Below are 7,700 nucleotides of genomic sequence, written 5' to 3'. Positions count from 1 at the left end.
AGGAAATAACCCAGGGCAGTGGACTTAGAATCGCTACAGGGAGGACCCTGCTGGTGTTGCTTTCCACTAGGTCTGGGGCTGGGACCCAGTGGAGAGGGGGGGCTTATAAGGACTGAGGCTGAGATGTGGGTAGAAACCAATAGATTCCTGACTTGGGTATAGGAATCAGGCACCTCTACCGCCCTGTCAGAGAGGCAAACGTCTGGTGGTCAGGTGTGCTAACTGCTAGACCACCCAGCCCTCTGAGGAGGCTATCACACCATACTTCCATACCAATATAGGTACTCAAGCTGGAACTCTTACACTATAAATGGAAGGAAACGGCTAATGATGCATCCTCCATGATGGCCATTTGACCCTTGGAATTTCTTACTAGCTTCCTGGACATTATGTAAGCTCCATCTTTTATCCCAAGACAATTTACAAGTATGTTTGAAGGTATTGTTCAATAACTCTTCATTTGCAATGTATTATCTAGGAGATGGTCCAAAGAGACTGCCTTTTTGTGTCCAGACCAAAATGGCTCAGAACACAAAGTAAAAAACCCAGGATTAGTTAAAATCCAGATTCTATTTTATGGGTTGATGGTGGAGATAAAAGTCTGGTTTTAGAAACACTCTAGTAACAGAGAAATAATACATTTACTGTTGTGAAAGGGAGAAAAAAAATCATCCACAGAAGATTGGCAATCCAGAATACAATACTGTAATTCAAGGAAAACTATTTGTCCTCTGTACATATGGTTTGATGTAATTACCTTCCAATTCTTGCCAGGACACCCTATGTGCCATCATTACATTTAAGTCCCTGGTACGTAGAGGTTACTGTCTTGTGCCGTCTAAAAACAAATCAAATAGCTGGATGTACTCAGGGATCAGTGTGTGTATAGAGTGTCTCGCTGGAAGCAGTAACCGGATGGTGGAGTGGCAGCGCACTAGTGGTGGTAAATCACTCTTTTATTCTTTACGCTTCTGCAGTGGAACCGCTCCAGCGTTCAAGCTTCATTAATAATTAATACAGAGGGGAAGTGGGGCCCAGCTCGCAAATGTTTTTAGATCTTCATAGCCTACTTTAGGCCAGAGCTCTTGAAAGGGTGATTAGATTTGGCTGCTTTAGATAACAGGCAGAGTTTAAAACGTTGAGACTGACACCAGCCAAGGTGAAGTGAAGGTTCCCCAAGCGTAGGTAAAAAATACACTGTAGGAAGCACGAACCTGAGCTGCAATATGGTGTAATGCTTAGAACAGGGGAATAGGGATCATTAGGCCTGGATTCTATACCTGGCTCTGCCACAGATGCTGAGGCTTTGTTAATTAATGTTTGTAAAGCACTTTGAAATCATTGGAGGAAACACTCTATATTGATGAAAGTTATTGGAAAGAGGCTGAAGGATCATTTCAAAGTAACTGTCCACCCCCCACCCCAGAAACAGCTTGAAGGAAACAATTAAAAGTTAGGCCATTCTCGGAGGGACATGGCCTCAGATCAGCAACTAGCCAGTAAATGAAGCTTAGTGATCAAGAAAGAGAAGTGCAGTGACACCTTAAAAACATGAGGCTCAGGCACAAGAAGAGAGACAGCAAACGGTGTGTGAGGATGAGCAGCAGGCTAGAGGAAGCTAGCTGTGGAAGGAAGGCCAGGTAGGAGGTAGTCTGAGAGATGAGGGAGAAGGAGGCTAACTGTGAGATGATATTATCAGGGAGTCACCAGCATCAAGATCTAGGTGGGGCAGTAAAGAATCAGGAGACATGAGGCAGCTGCTACAACAGGATGGCAGACAAACCATGCAAAGGTGCCCCCTTGTGAGCCAAAGATAACACAGCTGAACTCTGCCCAGTGGGACCTCAGATCAGCACTTAATTACCATTCAAGAGGGAAGAACTGGGAAGGGCAGCCCAGCCACAGTGCACCTTGTGATGGGGTTGGTTACATTATTATTAACACCAACCCTTTGGAGAGTCGAGCCATAAATATCTTCCCAATGAGAGTTGGTCAAAACATTTTTGACTTAACTTTTTTTCATCAAAACCAAAATGTTTCAGAGAAATATACCAGTTTTGATGAAAAGTTTGTCAGGATGGTTTCTCAGGTCCAAAAGTGGAATGGGGGAAAGAGAGAGAGAAACACACCACTGCAAACTAGCCAATGGTCCAGTGGTTATAGCACTCACTGGGATGTATTCAGAGCAGAGATGTGAACCTGGGTCTCCCAGGTGAATGTCCCAGTCAAGGGGCTATTTATCATCTATTCAGAGAAGAGGGTTATTCAATTTTTCATTCTGTAGCTGCAATACCCAAGAGAGGTGCTTCACATCTCCTTGAACGACTGTCTCTGGGAAGCCATCACGATTGCAATGGAGGGCCACTTAGGCTGATCAAAAAAAGAAAAGGAGGACTTGTGGCACCTTAGAGACTAACAAATTTATCTGAGCATAAGCTTTCATGAGCTACAGCTCACTTCATCGGATGCATCCGATGAAGTGAGCTGTAGCTCATGAAAATTTATGCTCAGATAAATTTGTTAGTCTCTAAGGTGCCACAAGTCCTCCTTTTCTTTTTGCGAATACAGACTAACACGGCTGCTACTCTGAAACCTTACGCTGATCGTCTCTCAAGTAGGGGACCATCCCCCTGGAACAATGGAATTTCTACAAACGGAGGAGTGGGGCAAACATAACTGGGAGCCAGGAGTGCCCACCTTGAACACTGGCACAGAGATGAGACTTTATTTGAGAGCGAGATTCTGCTCTGTGCAGGGGAGGAGAATAAACATCACCACAGACACAACCAAAGGATTGGTTGGGTGAGAGCAGGAGAGATACTGCTTAGCCTGAAATGCTGACAAACCTCAGCTTCACAAGAACGGTTAAGATCAGACCAGGGTAGGGCCTCAGGACTTGTCTCTGGTTTTCAAAGATAGGTTTCAAAGTGAAAGTCTCTCTGGTTAAACAATTTCTTTGCTAAGCCTGTGTTCCTTGCTTTCTTGCCATAGGTGCCTGGAGGAGTTAAACTAGAAGTCCAACATGGCTGCAGTCTAGGTCAGTGGTTTCCAAACTTTTCACGGTCGTGCCCACTGTTATCCCATCTTCCCCTCCCCCCGGAGCTGGGACTGGGAGCAGCCCTGAGGCTGGGGCTGGGAGTAAAGCCTCCGCTGGGGACCGAGGCTGGGGCAAAACTGGGAGTGAAGCCACAGCTGGGGACCGAGGCTGGGGGCGGGGCTGGGGCTGGGAGCGAAGCTGCACCCGGGCTGTGGTTGGGGGGGGCTGACAGCTGGCGCCGCAGCCAGGTGCAGAGCCATGGCCGGGTCGCAGTTGGGGGTTGAGCCTGGGGGCAGGGCTGGACGCAGGGCCAGGGCTATGGCTGGGGGGGGGCCGCAGCACAGCTGGGGGTGGAGTGGAGCAGGGTGGCACTCCCTCCCCATCCTCCATGGGTGCTAGCCATGCCCCACCCCAAATGTTCCTCTGTGCCCCCTTGGGGAGGGTGCACCCCACAGTTTGGGGACCACTGGTCGAGGTGGAATTCTGGGGGGACATGTAAGCAATTGAAGGAGGGAAAGCTCTAAATATGATTTGGGGGTCTGAGAAAACTCCACATCCCAAAGAAGGGTGTTAGACAAGAGGTCTGAACCTGGGAGTATGCCTTACAGACCCAGAGCTAGAAACAGTGAGTAGACGCTACTCAGACCCATCCTGCTTTCAAAGCATGTGGGGAACCCAGGGGCTGTGTCCGCTTGCCACAGACTGGTGCCCTATACACTGAAGTAATGGGCTTGTACTCATCTTTATTTAGCACAAGAGAGCGCTGCACATGGTTTCTGTGCTAGCTGGACTACAATACTATGGGTGAAAGACTGCCTTGGCTATGCATGCACTGTTCCTGTTTACTTTAAAGGGCGGTTGGTTGTGTATGCATCTCTGAGGGTAGATTTTGCCTCTGACACGCAAGTCAAGTTACATTAACACAGGCTCACTTTTGTCTTCTAGTGCTGTTTTTATTGGCAGGTATTTATACCAGACAGAAAGCAGAAAACTAGGAAGTTATTTTTCATCTCTACAAAAGTGTCATTTCATAAGCAGCTCTCTGACTTACCTTCCATGCTCAAGTTTTATGCACCTCCATGGGGGTGCAAGTACAAAAGGGTTTTGATGGATGCTTTTAGTTTCATCCTTGTGTACATTTGTCTTCATCACACAATTTGGCATTAGTTTGGCATGATTGGCAGCAACTGTTCAAGAAAGATGCAAGGCAGGGGTTTCACAATACGCATGTGAACACTTTTGCACACCTCTAGTTTAGGAACTTATACATGTTTGCAAGCTGGATTTGACTTGTGAATTGGAGTATTTTCAAGCCTAAACTGGGCATGCATGTAGGTGAAGATTATGAGTGCTTTTCAAACTCCCACTTGCCTACCAATTGCTGTTTCATGTGAAATTCAAACTGTTTTCTCTCAATTCTGTTGTCTGGGACTGGCAATGTGACATGAAGGGTTAAATCCTTAGGACTCTGAGGAGGGGGTGGGCATAGGTAGATTTCTGCCCCATTCCTCCAACACTGGAGGCATCTAGGGATCAGTGTTCCTTCTAATTTTTCCCACCCATGTGAAGAATGAATTTTGTTATGTGCACCATTATGGAGGTGATGTGTGACAAATCATCTCTATATTGGTGCACAAAACAAAATTCATGTGCTGGGGTGGAGCTAAGGGATTTGGCATGTGGGAGGTGGCTCAGGGGTGGGGCAGAGGGTTGGGGCTACGGCTGGGGGTGCAGGCTCCGGAGGAAGGCTGGGGATGACTGACTCTGGGCTGGGGCAGAGGGTTGAGGTTCGGGGCAGTGAGCGCTCCGGCTGGGAGCACGTGTTCTGGCATGGGGCCAGAGATGGGTGGCTCTGGTCTGGGGCAGAGGGTTCAGGTGCAGGGAGAGGAGATGAGGGCTCTGGCTCCGGGGGGAGCAGGGATAAGGGGCTCAGGGCTGGGGCAGAGGGTTGGGGTGCAGGGGAGAGGACTCTGGTTTGGGGGTATGAGCTCTGGGGTAAGACTCGGGATCAGGGGTTTGGGGTGCAGTGGGGCTACGGTGGGGAGAGGGGGCTCCGTCCCCAGCTCTCTCTCCCTGCGGCAGCACCTGGGCTGGGGGGGTGAGGCGCCTCTCCCCTGGCCACGGCATGTCCAGGCTGTGCTGGGTCGGGTCCGGGGAAGGGGTGCTTTCCCCTGGCTGCGGCAGGTCCGGGCTGGGCTGGGTTGGAGCCAGGGGAGGGGCACCAAGGCAGGTCTTGGGCTGCGGGAGAAAAATCTCTCCCCACTGCAGCTCTGTGCTCTTGGGTGGCGCTTAATAGGCAGCGACCGTGCAGTTTAGAGGGAATTTAGCCACAGACAAAATAAAGAAGTTTCAGGGCTGCTTTAATTTCTGCTGGCTGGAATGTCTTCCTAAAGCCTGTTCCACCATTGCAGGATTGCCTCTGTTAGGATATGGATATTCAGGCCTGTCTGTAAAGACCTGTACTCTAAGAATTTAGGTGTGTTCTTATCACTTGGCTAGTTATAAGGTATACAAGAAAGAATCAAAACCATGGTCTGCCGGTGTAAGGTCCTTCCTTACTGTGACAGTCTGAGGCCCAGTTCTTAAGCTAAGGCCTTTGGCTAAGCAGCAGAGGTAGCCATAAGCTGGGAAGCGACCGGTCACCTCCTCACATTCCAAACTAATCACATTGAAATAAGGTGCTATTGGGCTGTTAGGAATACAGTCCTGTCCTGATAATGCCATCGCCTCCAGAGAAAGGGAAGTGCCTAGAAGATGTAAAAGGAAACTTAGTTTGCTAGCATCCTGTCTGGCAAGAACTCACTTATCAATAGCTGGGATGTGAAATCCTCATTTCTGTGTTTGTTCTATCACTTGTGGCACCTTAGAGACTAACAAATTTATTAGAGCATAAGCTTTTGTGAGCTACAGCTCACTTCATCGGAGCTGTAGCTCACAAAAGCTTATGCTCTAATAAATTTGTTAGTCTCTAACGTGCCACAAGTACTCCTTTTCTTTTTGCGAATACAGACTAACACGGCTGCTACTCTGAAACTTGTTCTATCACTGTAGTCCCCATTTCCCCATTGTTTGTCTGTATAATCTCTGTCTGGTTCTGTGATTGTTTCTGTCTGCTGTATAATTAATTTTGCTGGGTGTAAACTAATTAAGATGGAGGGATATAATTGGTTACATAATCATGTTACAATATGTTAGGATTGGTTAGTTAAATTTCAGTAAAATGATTGGTTAAGGTATAGCTAAAGTTTTACTGGTTTCAGAGTAGCAGCCGTGTTAGTCTGTATTCGCAAAAAGAAAAGGAGTACTTGTGGCACCTTAGAGACTAACAAATTTATTTGAGCATAAGCTTTCGTGAGCTACAGCTCACTTCATCGGATGCATTTGCAGTCAATGAGGAAGTGGGGGGGATGGGAATGGGGTTGGGAAAATTGGAATCATGTTTTGCTAAAGGGGGAAATAGGAACAGGGAATGGGGGCGGGGAAACTGGAATCATGTTTAGCTAAAGGGGGAAATGCGAACAGGGATACACACAGGTAAGCTTCTGTGGTGTCAGAGCTGGGAAGGGGGACACCAAGGAAGGAAACTGGAATCATGCTTGCTGGAAGTTCACCCTAATAAACATCAAATCGTTTGCACCTTTGGACTTCGGGTATTGTTGCTCTCTGTTCATACGAGAAGGACCAGGGAAGTAAGTGGGTGAAGGAATAAGCCCCCTAACAGCCTCACTTGGGTAATGTGTGTGTATCTTTCAGAGTGGACCTTCTAGGTGTGTCTGCATTTTTTTACAAATAGGCATCTAGTCTGTCTTTCTTTCTGAGACTGGACTCACTATGACTACAAGTTTTCTATGTAATGTATGTACTACGGTCAGGCATGATGGATTGTTTTTCTTATATAGGTCCCATGACCGCTCTGTTGCCATCGATTGTCTCTTTTCTGAACTCCTTTCCAATCGCAGCAGAGGCTCACTAACAGTTCTCCCCTAGAGCTGGTTCAATGACCATCACTGCCCACTTTGCATCCGGAGCTCACGAAGCTGATCGAGAACAACATGTTTGTGAGCTAGTTGGCATAACCTGGCACAGAAATCAGGTTTTCATTTGCTTCCTATAATGCTTTCAAAGGAAAAGATTTCCTCTGGCCCTCTTTTTTTAATTTGTGAGCTGAGTCCTTTCAGAACACAAGGAGATTTCTCAAGGATCATCTTGTCCTCTGTCGGGTGTTTCATTGCATAGGAGCTATACATCGTCCTGTAGAGCTGAAAGAGTGATCTTTGTCTCTTGGGCAGTTCCCATTCACTTCAATGGTAGAGAACAGCATGGCATTGTGTTTCTATTTAAACACTGGGAGCACGTCCAGGATCATTATTAATTTAGAATGATGCCACCCAGCTGTGACTCTTCTCCTCACTCATGTTCTCCCAGCCCCCAGAGAGAACACAGACAGACTGCACAGGAGATTCCCTTTGCAGGGGAATATTCCCTGAGGTAAGGAAATGCTCTGGTTTTGGTGTTTGTTTGTTTTCCCTCAGGAAAATGATAGACCATTTTTATAATGTGTACCACGAAGCTTCTGCCTCTCTCACCTCACCCCCTTGGGGTTTCTGTATTAGAAATTCAAGAAGAGACTGCTGCAGAAACTTACCCAGCCTGCCTTTGGGAC

The sequence above is a fragment of the Dermochelys coriacea genome, chromosome 5 (genome assembly GCF_009764565.3).
Source record: "Dermochelys coriacea isolate rDerCor1 chromosome 5, rDerCor1.pri.v4, whole genome shotgun sequence".
NCBI lineage: Eukaryota > Metazoa > Chordata > Testudines > Dermochelyidae > Dermochelys > Dermochelys coriacea.
This window is presented reverse-complemented; position numbering follows the sequence as displayed.